At 42.8% G+C, this 19,163-nt stretch overlaps 1 pseudogene; it reads left to right on the forward strand.

Annotated features, from left to right (window-relative positions):
* Window positions 1-6,546: 6,546 nt before the first annotated feature.
* Window positions 6,547-18,013, forward strand: LOC138284106 (migration and invasion enhancer 1-like; annotated as a pseudogene).
* The last annotated feature ends 1,150 nt before the right edge of the window (window positions 18,014-19,163 follow it).

A 19,163-nucleotide genomic window follows, 5' to 3' on the forward strand; every position in this document is an offset into this window, starting at 1 on the left:
TCCCCTGGGATTCGTGCTTTTCTTCTTGGCTGCTGTTTGAAATAAAGCAGGAAAAGAAAGCATAATAGGAGCCTCCGGTCTTGTCATAAAATTACATTTTTCTTGACGCATAATTTAGTTAACCCTGTTACATAATTTGCTTCTCCCTTCTCTCCTAATGGCACTGGCCCTGCAGGTTGTCAAGGCCACCATGCAGGATAGAAATCAAATCATAAGGACGATGGTATACTTACAACATGATGCAGGGGCTTCCAACATAAGCATTGGTGCATTTATGAAGCTCTCTCTTCAAACAGCATGTTGTCGTGGCACTGATGGCAGATCCTGTATATGTACGTGACACCTACAGAGCCACTGTAATTATGATTCTATATCTGCAGAGTTTTCAACATAATCCATCATATGCTGCATAAGCTGCATATTTGAACAAAAAATGTTGATTCTAACTCAAACAAATCAACAGTTACTAATAAGGGGTTAACAAGTACTGCGGCACAATGGAAAGCCTATCACAATTACTGACTGGTCACTTTTAGATTGCTTAGCGCCGGATTTGGGTGTTAATCTTAAAGTAATGACGCAAAACATTTGCATAGGCAGTGTCAGCATGTACAGATGTCAAAATAAATAAGTAATACTATTGAAAAACATGTGCTGCATTATGCTACATAATTCTCAATTTGTGACCACATAATTTATTCAAGCGTGCCGCATAATTGAAACCTTCCCTGCTGCTTCATTCCACTGGGTCTGCTTATTTAGCATAAACCACTAGAACACTGTGCACGGTGGGGGCGGTTTTAGAGTAGGTACAGGAGACGAGAAATGCAACCAAATAAAAAGTACAGGCTAACAGGAACGAGCACAGAATGTGGAGAATATCCAGTTTCTTGACAGGATTAAGACTATAAAATTGACACCGACGTGGTGCTTTTCCTCCGCCGCAGTGGCAAGAATGAAAGAGAAATTGTGGGCACTGCTTAAGCGAGAAGCTGTGGAGTGAGTGGAGGTGGGGTGGTATTAGAATAAGGAAAAGGCGAGTGTGGGGAGGATACTGGGAAAAGGAGACCTTGTATGAGGCAAAAATGTGGAAACAGCGAAGTTTCAGACACAGTGGCCCACATCTCGGTGAACAATGTGAAATACACTGCACACAGCATTACCCGAATCACGACGATACTCTCTGCCTGCCGCATTATTCAGCCTTTCTTTTATTCAAATTTAAGGTTATTTGCTTAACCCCAGGAAAAAGTGTCAATTTCCAAACTGTTTTATTTCTTTCATGTGCATAATCTTGCGAGGCAGTATTTTCTGTAAGAGTCTGCCAGGTGTTTAAAGTATGATGCTTTCTCTTTGGCTCCGGATGTGAACTCCTGCATTAAAGCAGAGATAAAGGAAAGGTAAATGTCTCCATAGTGAAGGTCCTTTCATTGTGTTTTCACTCACGAACGACTCAAGCACTGCACTGGCACCATTGTTACATTGCACTAGCAGCATTTCACTAACACCTCGTGCGAGCTGGCACCTTCTATGGGCCTTGAAACCTCTCCCACTGTTGAAAATGTACATCTCCCGTGTACCCTCCATTCACAGTGCACACTTTACCTTACCTGAGATCTTGGCTTCTCTCAAGCGCTGCAGCGACACAGAGTGTGCAAAATAAAGTCAGGAAAACAGTACATATTGCCAATATTACCCTGATGTATAATTGCCACTCTCCGTCTCACTGAAGTGCAGTGATATTGAATGAGAGTCCGCATCTTACATCACCTTTCTTAAATAAAGCTCCTCATTCATCGGCCGACATCACCGGAGAGGATCCCCGCCTTTGAAAGAGCAAATGAGGCAGCCCAGAAGTGTGAAGAGGGAAGCCATAACACCTGGTTCTATTAAAAAAAACAATATTGACGAGGTTCAATGTATCTTCCTTCCACTCACCTGCAAACATAAAGCATGTAATCAGTAATCGGTCGCTTGCACAGCAGCTCTTATTCTTTGTCTCTCCTCGCTGGTCTGGCTATACAGGCCTGCTTCAGGTACTAGAGGGAAACTTCCGGTAAAACGTGAGATAGAAAAAGGACAAACGTAAACCACATGTTAATCCGTAGCTCCAGTTTTTCTTAACGTGGTACATCCAAAGAGTGCCGTTTTCGTTACACAAGTAGGAGATGCCACAAACACACCATTTTAATTTGTGTTTAGAATTAAATGTACTATTTTTTGCTTGTAAACTTGTTTTTAACTCAACTTTATACACATTTTCTTTCACATATACTCAATAGTGGCAGAGACATTAACATTATGCAGGAAGGCACTCTAATTCTGTGACATGATTGACTAAACGGTGCTGCAACGAAAGAATCATCATGGCATTCTCATTCATGCCAATAAGGAAGGAGACTCCTGATTTTTGAAGCCAAAACTTGCTTTATTTTGGCCGTCTCCAGCCTGAAATTGCCTCTCCTTCAACAGAAGTCTATGGGTGAACTACATTGTCCCAATAATTTTTTTTTAAATCACCGTCTTTTAAAATGTTGACATGCATGCATTCTGTGGAATTCTTGTATAACTATTATGACATTGTAATGGCAAATGAAATAGACAGAACCCTAATGCGTTCTAAAATACAAAGTTAAAGAACAAAACACATTTAGCTGCTCTAAATAAAATGTTCTTTACCAACACATAGGCCCTCATTACAACCCTGGTGGTTGGCGGAGAAGTGGCGGTCTTACCGCCAACAGGCCAGCGGTAAAAAAATTGGAATTATGACCATGGCGGTTACCGCCATGGTCATCCGCCACTTCTCCGATCCGACCGCCAGGGCGGTAACGACCGCCGGGCTGGTGACTTGGGTCTCCAGCCCGGCGGCCGTCACAAGACCGCCGGCGGTATCACGACTCGGCTTACTGCCATGGATTTCATGGGGTTGGGAACCGCCATGTAATCCATGGCGGTAAGCACTATCAGTGCCAAGGAATCCCTTCCCTGGCACTGATAGGGGTCTCTCCCACCCCCACCGCCACCGCCGAGTCCCCCCCCACACTCCCACCCCCTGAGACCCCCCCAAAGGTGGCAGGACCCCCCTCCCCACCCCCACCCCCAACATTAATACACGCACCCCTCCCCACCCCCAACATTCATACACGCACCCCAACACACACACACCCCCAACATTCATACACGCACCCCAACACGCACACCCCAACATTACAACACCCCCCCACCCTACACGCATACAGACACACCCGATACTCATACCCGCACACATGCCAACATACATACCAACATACACACAGTCATACACGCATACATACTCAGACATAAAAACAGGCAGACACACGCACATATTCAGCCACACAACACCCCCCCGCATTCATACACGCACTCACACACCCCCTCAACACACTCACACCCCCATGCACGCACACAACACACAACACCCCCTCCCCTAACGGACGATCAACTTACCTGGTCCGTTGATCTGCCGGGAGGGGACGGGATCCATGGGGGCTGCTCCGCCGCCAGCACCCCGTCAACAGAACACCTCTACGCCGAATCACGGAACGTGATTCGGTGGGCGGTGTTCTGTTGACAGGGCGGTGGAGCAACCTCCACTTCCCCGTCGACTGCCAGTATGGCTGCTGGCGGCTCTCCGTCCGGAAAAGGACGGAGGGCTGCCAGCAGTCATAATTCGCTGAGCGGAAGACCGCCAGCACTGGCGGTCTTCAGCACGGCGGTCTTGTGATAGACCGCCGAGGTTGAAATGACCACCATAATCCTTTGCCAGGCATGAAAGCACAGGAGCAACATTTTCCTAACAATGTATTTTACAACTTCCAGAGTAAAATAGTTTGCATAAAACAGACAATATTGCACTGATCAGAAAACAAAACTACCTACCTGTATACACTTCTTGTAATACATAATAAAAGGGATTCCTCTTTTATTCTGTGCATTCAAAATGTTTTACAACTGATGTTCGGCTTCAAGTTCAGTATGAGACTCTTCAAGCAACTCTTTCCAGTGAGAACATTTTTTTTACAAAAAATGGCTCACTATATCTACTCTGCCTGATTAATTTTAAATATCAAAAGATTTTGTATTACTGCAGGCAAAGGACCATACATAACAACATACCCAATTCAGGCGGGAGACTCTTGATTTTTGAAGCAAAAAAATAGCTTTATTTTACTGGTCTCCAGCATAAATTTGCTTCTGTTACAATGTATGTCAATCGGAATGGATCTCCCACTTTCAGCTGTAAAACGTTGGCAATTATGAAACTACTACACCAGACCATAAGTTGAGGTCATAATACTATCTGCAAACATTTCACTTATTTATTACCTGTTTAATGTCTGCATACACCAATAAACACCAATAAACATTTGAAAGTTGACTAGCTAACTTTTCCAATGTTCTTGCCATGGTATTGCATGCACCAAGTCTGTAGTCTGTTTTTAAGGCCCCTTTGAGTAGGAAACATTATTTTTGTTGGAATCATAATTTATGCAGCAGTTGGAGGATGATGCGGCTAGGTATTTTCTGCTTGAACTAGCAGGTGAAAATTACTTAAAAATATAATAAAAATAAACATTTCAAGAAATTTGCATACCCAATAATCAAGATTTACTAACTTTTATTACTGTTAAATGCACCTGCACTTGCACAATTTATTTTTTGTCCTGGTGTCCTTCAAGGTAATTAAAACAGTAAAATGATTACCCTGCAAATTACGTTTGACACATTTTTCTGAAGCACACTGTTTGCTTATTTGTATGTTACCGGAAGCTCATATAGTAGCTTACTAGTCTTCACTGTTCAGTACTCAGCCAAAAGGCTCAGCATTCCTGATGAAAATGCAACCAAAATAGCGGACAGAAACAATTTCATCTTGTTAATGCCTCTGAAGTAATCAGATAGTCATTTTTAAATCATCCCCAAGTCATCAGGAACAATCTCAGTTTAAGAAGTAATCCTAAACTAATTTTCAAGTCATCCTCTGTCATCAGGAATATTCTTATCTTGTGAAGTAATCAAATGGTCATTTTCAAGTCATCCTGAAATCATCAGGCTCAAGTGTCTAAACTTTGCTGATGACTTCAAGAGCTTGATGATGTCTGATGACGTGAAAATGACTTCTGCAGTAGTTGGATGATCATCCAATGATTCTGGGATGGCTTCTAAAGTAATCCTGTTTGACCAGGGCGGTACATAAAATGGCAAGGTTAAATACCCACCTTCATATAGCCCAAAAAAGTGCCCAAGCGGTGCCCGTGGGCTGCACCAGCTCCCCAAACTCCCCGGGGGGGGGGAGGGGTAGACCTCGAGGTTCGGCTATCCCCCGGGACCTCCTTGTAAAAACATAGTTTTAAATGCTGTAAAGAATCACGATTTTCAGTAGCAAGCACTACGTATACATTAAACATGTTATATATAGTAAAGCAAACGAATATATATGTGAATAAGACCGAAAAATGAAATCACAAATCCGATTTAATCTAGATTCTGCGGGTTTCCCAGCCGTGTTTTAGTATTTCGAAGGTAGTGGCAGACGCATATTTCTTTTAGTTTCCAGTAATGGTCAACTTACTGGGAGCTTTTCAATGTCTAGTTCGCACCGCCTCAATCCCCTTGTGCCTGAGATATACACGGAGGAGCTGAATTTTTAGTAAGCCTTCGGATGCAGCACGTCTTGTTTCTAGTTCCTGTGACCGTGATGTACGTGAAGAATATAAGTGCACAAGAAATCCTGCAGCTGAATCCGGACAAGCACGTGAACTAATGGTAGCACGATCCTGTGCCTTTCTTTCAAAACGTCTCATTAACCAACTGTGCATATGTGACCTATAGAATTTGGGGCAGTGCTTAATTTATAACGTGCGGGTGTCAAACTTTTTTCCTCAGAAGCCTGTAGTGGATGTTGCATACCAAGGCTGTGTATTTTTTATTTCACCTAAGGCATGTTTCTTCCACCAACACACTCTCTATGACCCTTTATTTCACTGTGGCACGTTATTTTTCATTCAGGCTTTCTCCCGTTGTCACTGTTTTTTCTGTGTTTTTTTGTTTATCTTTTTCGCTGTGGGTGAAAGTCTGTTGAGGAAAATAAATGCTTTATTTCACGGTGGCAAGTTATTTTTCATTCATGCTTTCTCCCCTTGTCAATGTTATTTTCGTCTTCCTGTGTGTTTTTGTATCTTTTTTGCTCTGGGTGAAAGTCTGTTGAGGGAAATAAATGCCGGCGCTCACCTGCAACCACTGGCTCAAATTAGAAAATGATTTGGGGAGCCTTCTGACGCCATAGCCACAGAACCCGTGTTTTCCCCGGCTGTTCTCACCCCCAAGCTGACAAACATCTCAAATTTGTGTCACAGCTTGCCATTAGTTACCATGGCAACGAGCTGCCGCCTCAGGTTGTCTCTGCGGAGATCTTATCGTGAGAGTGTGTTCCGCAGAGGGATCTATCTCCAGGCCGCGCCCTCAAGAAACAGCCCAGCTGGTTGAGAAAACCAGAGCTTCCTCCTTCCGGGCTAGGGTGTTTTGCCGTCTCTGAATGACTTGGCACATTTTCCAGGGCTGTCAGACTGGTCTCGCCGGAGAGACTGCAAAGAGAGCCGCGGTGCAGCAGCAGAAGCGAGCCAGAGAGCAACTAGCAGGATGGAGAAGCAGGCCTCAGCCACAGTCCGGGTGTACGTAGAGTACTGGTGAGTTATCTGTGACTTGTGATGCGTTTCTTGATGCTAAAACAATATAGTTTCAGGAAATTTGATTCACTTATGGGTACACGAACACAGCAATATTGTGTAATTCACCGCAGCATTATTTGTTGCTCCTGAAGACAGACCAGTACTTCGAGATGTACCGCACAACCGTTGAACTCTGTCCTTGATTCCAGGAAGTGACGTCCTAGCTGCAGCATAGACATTAAAACGCCGACCAACGGCCCTTCCCGTCAGAGTATTTAAAAAATCCTTTAAAATAACGACTTATGTAGACATTCTGTTACAAAACTGTAGTTAGTGATTTTCTTTTAATAATTACAACAATAGCCTAATTACAAACTCCAGCCACTGTTTGACAGTGCTCTTGTAAACCTGTATTGTGTTTGAAGAAAACAAGGTTTTCTGTTCACCTGTATTTCCTTCTAGAATGCCAAAGAGAAGGATGCGTTTTAATTTTCAGCAAGGTGACTTTCGAATAAACGCTGAAATTAGACTTCATAAACACCACGTTTAGATTAAATCATGTGTTTGATTTTAGAAGAAATGTATTCATATTTAGATGCACCAAACACCTCGAGCTACCTTGCCGGTGTGGAGTTTATTTTAACAGTGGTTGTCTGGCGAAGCACATACTCAGGATTTAAAACGTAACACAGTGGTTGGGGTTCGCGTTTCTAATAAGAATTTATCTCTACCAAAAACAAACCATTTTTTTACCAACGAAAGACTAGGAAAAAAACAAAGTTCTAACCTACGCCTTGCAGTTTGCATGCAGCTCTTTGATGCCAGTTAATAGCTCGCGGTGCTATATCAGAAGGAATGTATCTTACAAATTGCAAGTAACAAAAGGATCTCTTTCACAAGAGCAGTAACCCACTGAGCTACATGAAGTAAAAATCTGTAATCTACAAGTGGCACGTGCTTTGCAGAAGGTACATTAACTCTCCGACCTAGTTTATAAGTCAGAACTGCCAGACTCCGATCCGTCACGCAGACACATTAAGTACCAGAGTTATTTTTTAATTTTTATTGCTGCCTAAAAATTGCTTGGGCAGCCAAAGAACTCTCCAAACCCATAAGCTATTTAAAAATGCATCACCCCTCGAGTTCGGCGCCCAGTGCAGTGGCACCGGTCGCACTGCCCTAAAGCCGTCTCTCTGTGTGTTTGTCTGGTTTGCGGTGGCAGTGTTCCTGAGTAGTGCCTTTGACTACTCGATCTTACTTTGAGAGTATGCCAAGTACAAAGAAGATGTAGGTCAACGAACAGTGTGCGATAAAACACCCATGCTTCTACGGAAAATTCAATCTTTAAGTGACACCCATATTGCAACAGACAATGTTGTCGGGAGTTGTATGAATGATTTACTTTGGTTGAAGCTAATTGGTGGATATTTGGCTGTAGGTACGTATGATGAAGTTTAAAAAGATGATGTACATCTGACTGTAATTAGGGTGAGAAACCTTTTTGCTTTGGTGGCCTGCTAAGTCAAAACCTTTTCCGTGGTGATGGTGGGTAATATTTCTTGACCTCACTGAAGGCAAAGCTAGACACACCACACCTATTGGATATCTGGGTTTCCTTGCCTAGGATATCCCTCTGGTGAGGCATCCTTTGCCAGGAAAATCCCTCTGTCTGCATCTATGCAGTGCACTGAAGACCACATTTCGGGATGCATCAGTTCAGTGGTAGAGATCCATTGTAGGGTATAACTGAGGAAACAAGGCTCAAAGCAGGTGGCAGCCCGGGCTGGAGAAGGTCACCGCAGGTGACAAAAACATAAGTGATGTGTGGAATGCTTGATTTATTCTCAGCCATGAGCCATATTCCAGCCCATTGTTTTTTTGCCTACTACACCAATTCACAGTGTGACCATCCAAATGCAAATCAGACTTTGGTCCTGATTTAGAGTTTGGCGGAGGGGATTACTCTGTCACAAACGTGAGGGATATCCTGTCTGCCGTATTACGATCCCATTATAGCTTATGGAGATCATAATATGGCAGAAGGGATATCCTTAACATTTGTGACGGAGTAACCCATCCACCAAATTCTAAGTCAGGTCCTTAGTCCCGTATTAAGATGAACGCTCCAGCCCTAACTGTTATGCCACGTCCCTTCCAGACAAGCAACTCTAGGCTGCTTTTTGCCTGGTTCTTAAATGCCTTTTGTTATAGTGGGAACACTTTCCTGCAAATAGAAGGCAGCATTAAAAATGCCTCTTTTCTTTTTCTTTTTTTGTTTTAAAACCATCACAAACTTTCACACACAGTTTTAGAAAAGTGTCTTAAAAATAATTGCAGGCAGTAAGTGGCCCAACTTTGCAAAAAAATCATATTATGTATGCAGGTTGAGTACCGGCATATGCAGAACACACTATACCTTGTGATGGCAACAGATGTTGATTATGGGACCTTTTTCTTGAGGTTATGGGGCAAGGAATAGTTAGCGGGCTGTATTCTGTGTACATACAGTTGGTTACCCATGACACCTAATGGCCATCGACCTTTTGGGCTGAATTGGATAGCCAGCATTCTCTTATTCCACTTTCCAGATATAGCAAAGCCATACAGTCAAAATTTCTTTAGAAGGTGGCAGCATTTAGAAACACAGACACAGAATTATACAATGAACACTGGGCAACAAACTGAATGTCCTGCTAAGTCTCAATTATTGTATATGTCTGATTACTTTCCAGCGGAGGGTGAGGATATGAGCCCCGCTATCGGGAGCTTGCCAGCGAAATAAAGCAAGAAGTTCCTGATGCGGAGGTTTCTGGTGCAAAGGGTAGGAGAGGTAAGAAGCTTTGAAAGATTTGTAAGAAGCTTTGATAGATTTGTATATGACAGTATTTTGTAGTGTTTTAGACTCAGTCTCTATTGATATGACCTATTACAGTAATTCCAATTGCTACTGGGCACTCCAGCCACAGCGTATTAGTAGTGATAACACTGACTCTGCCTTGATCTTCGTCAGAACTATAGCATAGCTTACAAGAAATTAAATGTTTGAAATTGTTTGGTAACCTAAAAAAAAACGAATAAAAAAAAAATCTTTAAATACATATTAACAGCTTCAACATTAGCAAGTCCATAGTAGTTGGTGCCGTATATCTGTGAATTTGTAATTCTGAATTCGATATATAGTAGGATATTTTATCTTCCATTTTGAGGTAACTAATAATGATGCACTTGCCCCTTTGATCGCTGCAATATTCTCACTTTATATTTCTTGTTCTATTGTAGGATGCTTTGAAGTTAAAGTCAATGATAAGCTAATTTTTTCTAAGCTTGAAAGTGGCGGATTTCCTCACCATGAAGATGTAAGTGCTCAATATTTAAAATAATATTTTTTTACATGATTATAGTAAAAGATTTGTTTCTTTGATGAAAGATAAAAATGGTGACAAATAAGTTTGCACATTGATAACTTTGTCGCGCAGAAAAATGACCAAAAACAAAGTTAAAATACTTTTGATAAGTTAATGTAAGCTGCCAGAAGAGAAGGTACCAGTTGCAAATAAAGATGAAAAAGAGAGGCACATATTCCTACAAATTTACGCATTTCTCCTAATGGAAAAGTAAATGGTAGTGATTTCCATGAACTTCAAATTTTGTACTCTATTGGGGTGGCCTCAGAACTGGGCGGTAGAAGGAGGCAAAACACCAACACTAGAACAACAAGAGGATAAGGGAAGCAGAATGAGGCAAGCCAGCAACTTCATTCAATAGAGTGGAAAAATGCACACGTCAGGGAGTCTGAGGCAGGTGAGCTCTGCAGAAAATCCGAGAAGGAGCTGTGGATCATGCTTCAAAAGCCAATCATGGACATTTCCAGAAGAATTAGCGAGGGAAAGAGAAGGCAGAATGCAGCAGAAAAGTGGTCAAAAGAGGGACACTGTCTGAAAATGGGACGGGAAAGTCTAGAATGTGTAGAAAATGATAATGCACAACAACAAGAAAAAAAAGATGGTCCTGAAGTTGAAGAAACACGACCAGGAATGGAGGAGATGTAAACAATAAGCTGCAGCAGAGGTCTTAAAACTTTTCTGCTCTGAGCCCCCTAAGCAAAATGCTTTGAAGTCGGGCTTCCCTCCAAAATGTGATAGGAAGAATTGGGAGAGTGGGAGGGACTTGCATGCAGGAAGTGGGGCTTATGAAATTATTTCAGGGGTACATTTTCTGTAGCTCATAATCTACACAAATGTAAGATTTATAAAAGCACAAATACAGCAAATAAAAATAGAAATTCACCACAATCACTGCCCCCATAATGGCAGAGGTTTGAGCCCAATGCAACTGCACTTGCTGCACCAATGATCACTGCAGCCCTGGGTAGCAGATTGTCTCCTGACTGTTTAACCCCTTTCCCCGCCATACCTGGCCTTCACTCCAATCTTGAAACAGACTGTCCCTTTCCGAAAAAAATTACCTTAACTCTAACATTAAAATAAGCCCCGTGCCCTTTTTATAAAATAAGACAGTCATAATTGTAATCAGTAGTCCACCTCCCCCCCGCCCTCCCACACTCTGGCCCCAGTGCCACTGCACCTGCTTCACTAATGGTAGCCACTGCCTTGCAAAGCGGCCATTTTCCTCTGCCCTTTCCTGAAAACAAGGGTTCCAGTCATGCAACACTTCACGCTCTAACATCTGTCTGAGGCCCAGCAAAGGTGACTCTGCTGCTTCAGTGTTCCACTCCATTGAGCATTGACAGATGCCCAGAGCTGCGTTGGCACTGCAAGGGTGCATTGTGCTCTAATACAAGCAAGGAAGGAAAGTAAAACAGCCTAATTGAGTTTAACTGGCTCCTCACATCACTGGACCCCAGTATCACTGCACCTGCAGCACCAGTGACCCCTGACAGCCTGCGAAGCAGGCTGTCTTCTCTGCCGAGCCTGAGGCCTAAGGCAGGCTGTCAGTCCCGTCCTTCAAAAAAAGGGGGAAGGCCCCACATCTCACCCCTGTTGCTTGGGCCCAGTTTCCTGTGCAGCAAAGGTGACCAGGGCCCTAAAACTAGCAAGCAAAATGGCCCCACCCCTTATTGCTAATAACACAGCCATAATTAAAGTGAAGAAGCCTCTGACATTCCTGCCTCAGTTCCACTACACCTTTAGCATTAATGGGAGTGATGGCTTAGGAGACTTTGGGTCCAATCAATGTAGGTGAGGCCTTGTAAGGTGAGCATAGAATCACAACTCAAAATATGCCCAGCAAACTCAAAAAAAATTGTCCAGTCAAATACTTGTTTTTATATGAAAAGCAGTATTTACCTACTAACACAAAGTACAATACAAGACGCTGCAAACAATATACACAATATTCTTAAGGCAGGCCTTCCCTTGGTCAACTCATGTCCCACTTCCCCATCTATTAATGATGGTTGTTCCCCATTCTAGTGTGGCGACATCCAAGCTAAGCCCTGTTAGTGAGTTCAAGTCTTAGACATCCTATGAGGGCTTTTGGCAAAAGTCCACACATTCCCAGGCCTGGATGGCAGTCGGAACAAGTTCCTTTAGGGCCAGATGGCCTATTATTATTCTTACCCACTCTGGCTGGCATGCGTTCCCAAAACTCTAGAATCTGCAGCAGCAGACATCCTTGGCGCTCCTTGGGTAAGTTGTCTTCTTCATCCAGGTGATGGGCCTTGCATGCTCCTTTGCTCAGTCAGATGAAACTTAGTTCCAGCTTTGCAGAGCACAGCTGGATAGGCAATTATAACTGCACTCGGTCCTAGTGCAACGGCCCTCTTCCTGGACTACAACCTCATCCTGATATGTAAAGGGTCTTCACGGTGCTCACAGGTTGATGGCCCCTAGTCTTCTCCATGATCCCCTCCTGGGATAAAGGGATTGCTTAGCATCATCGATAAGGTGATGGCCCACTTCGTATCCCAGCCTTAGGAAGGGTAACGGTCCTCCTTCATGGCAGTATGGCACTAGCACAACCCTTGCCTCAAGTAGTGACTCCCCTCCAGGCATCAGGGGATTGCACAATGCACATGGGCAGATGACCCAATCAGTGCTGTGGTCCAGTCCTCTCTGCAGCTCCCACCTGGCATACTGGGGTTGCTCAGCACAAATTTCAGATTATCCTATCAAGACGGTGTTCTCAATGGACCAGAATCTCACTCTCTCTTCCTGGGATCCTCTCAGTAGGATCCCCACTGGTCCTCGCTCCCTCAAGACACATTCTTCTCCTCACAGGACCCAATGGTGCTTGAGGAGAGTGTTCTCGATTTTCTGGGTGATTTGCCCTCACCCAGCATGGGAGATTGGCAGACCCTTAGTCCTGAGTTCTGGTCACAGCAGACAGAACTACTCCTAAGCTTCTCAACACTGATGTACAACTCTAGTTGAACAATTTGGGAGACTCAAGCTCCCATTTTATAGGCTATTTTCAGACACACTTTTGTGTACCTCTATTTTTGAAGTTTGTGAGTTGGGGGTTGCTTACTTTGAATTGCCCATTGCATTTTATGCTCTTCCTCCAGAGAGCAGTCTATCACAGTAGGACAGTCTCCAATCTTGAAAGCCCAAGTACCTGCCATGGAAGAGACTGGAAGTTCACCCCTGGATGTCAGCCTCAGTGATGAGTGCATCTAAAGGTTACCAAAGGGTCCTATCCCAACACTTTGTGATTCTCTTATCAGCCCCATCTCCTTCCACAGACATGCCTAGGCCCCTTTAACCAGTGGCCTTCATTCATAATCAGAGCCTCTATTAATGTGCACCGAAGAAGATGTAGATCTTGTTTCCTCCAGTGTGTGTCCCACCCAGCTCTCAGGAATGGAACAATACACAAATGTTCCCTGTTCCTCCAGAAAGCCATGGGCCTCTTAAGATGGAACCTAAAGTCTTCAATATGTGGTGCCCATTGCAAGCACATACACACCACTGCGAACACACATAGACATGTGGGTAGGCTCCAATGTACTGTACCTTTGGACAGGCATCCCTACATCCGAGCGCGCTCATGCCACACCCCGTGCTATATCCTACATGAAGTACCAGCATACAGGCCCACGTATAGCTGCACTCATACGTATAACCACATGCGCTATATGCTGATGCACTGTACCTTCTCAGAGGCATGCATGTATCAACGCACGCTGTGTTCTGATGCACTGTACCATGCTAAAAGCACACATGTATCCCAGTGCGCACATGCAACCATGTATGCTGTTTTCTGATGCATTGCACCTTACCACAGACAGATATGTCCCAGTGCTGTGTACAATCCAAAGCAGGCCAAGGGTAATGTAAGCACACAGCAGCGGAACCTTACCACAGTGGGCGAGGAGGAACCACTATCATGACACTGGTAAAAAGGAGGCTTGTTCATGCTACTGAGCACTGAAAACACGGTATGTTGCTACCACCTGCCTCATGCTGATTAACTCTGTGAACGCAGTAGCCTTCCACCACATAAGGGTATTGCTTTGCACGCGGCTTCCAGTCAAAGCAGACCGCAATCCATGAGACAGGCCAAGGTCATAGCGCACATACATGATCCATGTTTGCTAATTACCAAAAATGGTTACCAAGTTACCAGATATCACTGCAGCCGGGGCTTTCAGGCAGGGGTACACATCTATCATCATGCAAGGGACTTTTTCGTCCAACACCCCAACAAAGCGCATCTCTTCTGGACCATAGCCTTGACCCTATGCATAGATCTTTCTCCTTTCGTCTTTCTCCTGGGACATTACTCCGAGGCCCCAGTGGTCCTGACAATCGGGGTTCTACATCTGAATGTGACTCTGCCAGTCTCCTCCCTGTCACCGTCCCCCTCGAATCACCTGAAAGGACATCTAAACAGAGGTTGAAGTAAGCAGGATGTATGGGGACCGATATGCCCATGCCTTTTTAATTTTACAAGAACATTTCCCATACTTTTCGTTGAAAAACAATCCTTGCTGAATGGTTAATGTGGAACTTGAGGCCAAAGGGAACGGAGGGTGGGTGGAGGGAGTTTCAACGGGGGGTCTCCTGTACTGTGAAGCTGAAGGAGGGACAGAGAGCTAAAGGAGAAATAGGCCTACTCACCAGGGTGTAAATGTGTGCTTTTCGTTAACCACTAGAGACGTGAGAAATTTGTATAAATTTTACAGAATTATGACAGAATTATACCTTATTACATAAAATCCAAATCTGTTATTTTGCACCATATTTTAGCGTCAAATGTCTTTGCATAAATTTTTGGTGCAAGGACACATTTAAATAAAAGGAACATGAACAGCAACCACTCGCGTTCTGTTTTGTTTGTTCGCTGTAAATGTTTATAGCGAATTGCCTATTCACACCTCATTTTTATCTTGAATAGCCAGTAATTACGTGAGATGGCATAACTTTGGGAATATCACATAACTTGAAATTCCTAAAATTACACCACATAATTGAAATTTTGTCCAGGCCTATAAATCACTAAATGTAAAGGATGCTTTGGCGCCTGTAAACATTTTAATCAATGGAGTCAATTGAATGTTGATTTGTTATGCTGATAACTATTTATTCTTTCTGAGAGGTAATTAAGGGGACTAGCTCCTAAGTTCTGGAAAGCATACTTTTAATGACACTGGGTACATTCTGTTTACCTATTACTAAAATGTATACTTTGAAATAACTTGCTTTATCTTCAACACTAAATAATTTGCAGCATCCTATCTTAAATTGTTTGTAATACAATTTTTAAATATTGACTAAATGGCTTTCTGTTACTGTCTGGGACCTCACAGCAGTATAAAACACAAGTCACTATTCCCCACTGCTCAGTTCTGTGACTCTGATCACATACACAGACATCTGCAGTGTGTACATTAACCAATTAAGGTTTCCTAAACGTAAAAGAGTGCATTTTCCACTAATTACTTTAAATTCCATTTATTTTTCGTTCAAGGATTGTGCATATTTTATATGCAATTACATGAAAATGAAAAAAACCAAGACACTTACAGAATATTTTGTTCTTTTTAGCCATGTCTGTGACCCGCTACCACAGCACAAACCACTGTTCCCACACTTTTTAAACACTTCAGCCATTGCATGTAAATGACGAGAGCCTGGAAATATGCCAAATGAACAAAGTTACGCTTTCAGATCATCTTAATTTACAAGTACTTGTTAAGGCATCCACCTGCAAATACAGCCATGGACCCCGGGGTGGCACACCCACAGTTTGAAGAGCCCTGGGCTAGAGTTGAGTTAAGACAGTGAAACTACATATGTAAAAAAAAAAACTGTAGTTTGAGGATATATCCCTTAAAAAAGCACGCATTCTTAAAGCAATTATCATTCTAGTTTAATGAAACAGACGAGGTTAATGATTCAGTGTTCTTGTTGAAAATGGCAAACTCAAGGTCGTTCAATCGAAATGGCTAGTAATTTAGTTTAATACACCACAGATCCCAACATAGATTCAAATATACCATGCATTTATTTATCTGAACAATCCAAGTACACAATAAAGTGGTGAGAAAATTATGATCCTATGTTATTGAACTGAGTTCATGAGAGGAAAATAGTGCCAGTTTGTTTTGCATAATGTCCATACCTAAGATGCTAATCCGCACTCATCCAAAAAAATGAAAGTTTTGCATTCATACACAAGACTTCTTATGCCTTATTTGAAGATAAAACTTCTGTGGATCCTTATCCGTGTTAAGATCTCACCTCTACCTTCCTTTCCCCTTGTCTTAAGAGTTTGGTGTCACTTTCATTCATCGTGTAAAAACCTAAATCCAAGAAAATCTCTGTGTAAAGAAGTTCAGGAAGTGGCTTTGGCCTTGTAGTTGGGTACCTTATTCATTTTTAGAGAGTGAAAGGCTTTTTTTCCTGCTTTGTCTGCTGTGGAGCACAGACAAGAAAGAATGGCTGTGAGGAGCTTAAGGGGTGAAAGAAAGTCACCTAGCATAGGATGCCTACCAGAATTACTTTAATTAAAATATTTGATTGCTGTTCCTCCAGCGGTAGAGGCTAGTGAATGGCCAGAGTCTACTTCCAGACTGGTCCATTTACCACACCATGTGAGGCCAATGGGAATGAGGAATGCAGCAGCATCCTGGTGCTCCAAATGTAGCTAGTGCTGCAACGGAGTTGGGCAGGGGGAATGACGGATAATACTGTCGACCACTTTACCGTGTTCCATCTTCATCTATAGATCATGAGAAGCGGGGCCAATTAACAGTAATTGCAGTGGCCAAGGCCTGCAGTCCCATTTTCCCCAAGACCCTATGGCTCAAAGTCCAGTTCCTGTTCCATCAGTGTCGTACGCAGATGACAAATGTATGGGTGATGGTGAGTAAGCAGTGGCTTTGTGTGGAGGAAAGCCTGGAAAGAAGCACCTGTGCTTGCACGCTCTTACGGTTTATTTACTCGGTATTGGTGGGGACAAGAATCTATTTTAAGATCTGTTTGGGTATCTGAATGATCTGGTAGTGAAGTATCTTAAACTCCAAATTAAAAGGTATAGTTCTTCAGATCCTGGTGGAAAGATTGTGCTCCATGTTGTGGCAAACATGAAGATGATCGTAGGAATCCTTGCAGAAGTCTCAGCCACAGGCAATCACTTTGGGCTTTGTTACACTCCTTTGTTTGTTCCTTATTATGCAGTGCCAGGCAGAGACTAGCCATATGCATATTAGCCTGGGCGTTTTCCTTCTGTTGTGCATGATATTCCTCGTCTCTTGAAGTGAGAGGGAAGGTTGAACTGCACCTGGCTGTGCTTGATGTCGGAAAGAAGGGTGTGTGTTTACACATTGCACCTGTCTTATATCTGTTCTTTATATAATGGAAGCTTGCACTACTTATGTCCATTTTGGACCTTGTCTGTGTGCGAGTGATTTGTACATTGCTGATGGCAAACGTTTACCTGTTTTATGTGGTTAGTGGTTTGTATAAACACGTTAACCAAGCCTATTTCAAATCTATGGTCTTTCACAATGCTTGTTAAATTTTCAACTCTCGCATGCTGCATTTCACAATACGATTTATTTTGGTTTCTTTTAGATTGTGAATGCAGTCAAAGAAATGAAAGAGGGGAAACCAGTTTCGAAAATCACCAAAATAAAGAAAAACGGATGCATCCTTCAATAGGCAGAGAGGAAATCTCGGGCTGCAAACAACTACAAATACTGACTGGATTCCAGAGTGGGAGCAGATTCTTTTTATGAAAGATTTTTATCAAAACCTAAGATAAAAATCTAGAGGAAAATAAGAAGCTTTTCCCTGGGAATGTAGTTTTCCGATGTATTTTATGTTGAATTCTTAATAAATCAGTGGAAATGTGTATTTCTTTGTTGCTATTGCTGCATCTGTTTATCCTATGTTTTGATTTTGTCTATATTAAGAACACACATCATTTTAGCTGGTTATTGCCCAGTACAGTGAAGTATATAAACCGTGCTGGAAATAATTACAAAAAAATCAGCAGTGTTGATCGTCTGCAGAACCAGAATGCAGCCAGGGAAGACACAATCAAATGTATGTTTAGTGTAAATCTTATTATTTTCCAGATCTCTGGAAGTTGTTTCATGGTGGTTGTGTTGTTTGGTGGTCATTGGCCATTTTGCCTAGACATTTCCTTTATGTTTAGTTTTCTGGCTTACGCTAAAAGTCATGGATCTAGCAATGCCTGCCCACTGCGAGCCTTTCTCCCTTACAAGTAGACCCATTTCCAGCCAAACTCCTAGTCACAAGTCTGCGATGGAAGGTAATGACTTATTGCTCAGAGTATTTCAGTTGAACATGGGACATACAGATGTAGGCACGAACAAACAGTTCGGCAAAAGAGGAATTTCATACTGATTAAAGGGGATAGATAGTTTGTACATTAAACATTTTTCCCCCTTTTAGGGAAACAATATCTTTGCAAGTCCCACCCAGTTTAAGTGGGGTCATTTGTTTAGATTACAAAAGTAACAAGCCTTGGCAAAGCCAAAATGTCTTGCCTATACAAGAGTTGTTTGCTTTGGCAATAGGTTTTGTCATGTTTTACACCAGTGTGGCTGCTGTTCAGCATGGCTAGACGTTAATGGTGTGGAGTGTCAGAGTGGAGTTGGGGAGTAGAGTGTTGTAAAGTGTATTTGTTGGAGTGTTGTAAAGTGGAGTAGGGATAGTAGAGTGTCGTAGATTTGTGCAAAGGGGAGTAAAGTTTAGTGGTTCAATGGCAGAGAGTGTTATAGAGTGGTGTGGGGTAGATTAGGGTGGAGTGGATTGAGGTAGTGGGGTAAATTCAATTGGAGTAGAATGGGGTGGATTGGATTGGCGTAGAGTGAAGTGGAGTGGAGTAGGGTGGGGTGGGGGATTAAAATGAGGCAAGGTGAATTGGATTGGGGTGTATTAGATTGTATTAGGTTGGGTGATTTGGATTGGAGTGATAAGGGTGGGGGATTAGATTTGGTTGGGGTGGATCGAATTGGAGTAGGGTGGATTGAATTGG

Source organism: Pleurodeles waltl, chromosome 3_1 (assembly GCF_031143425.1).
Source record: "Pleurodeles waltl isolate 20211129_DDA chromosome 3_1, aPleWal1.hap1.20221129, whole genome shotgun sequence".
NCBI lineage: Eukaryota > Metazoa > Chordata > Amphibia > Caudata > Salamandridae > Pleurodeles > Pleurodeles waltl.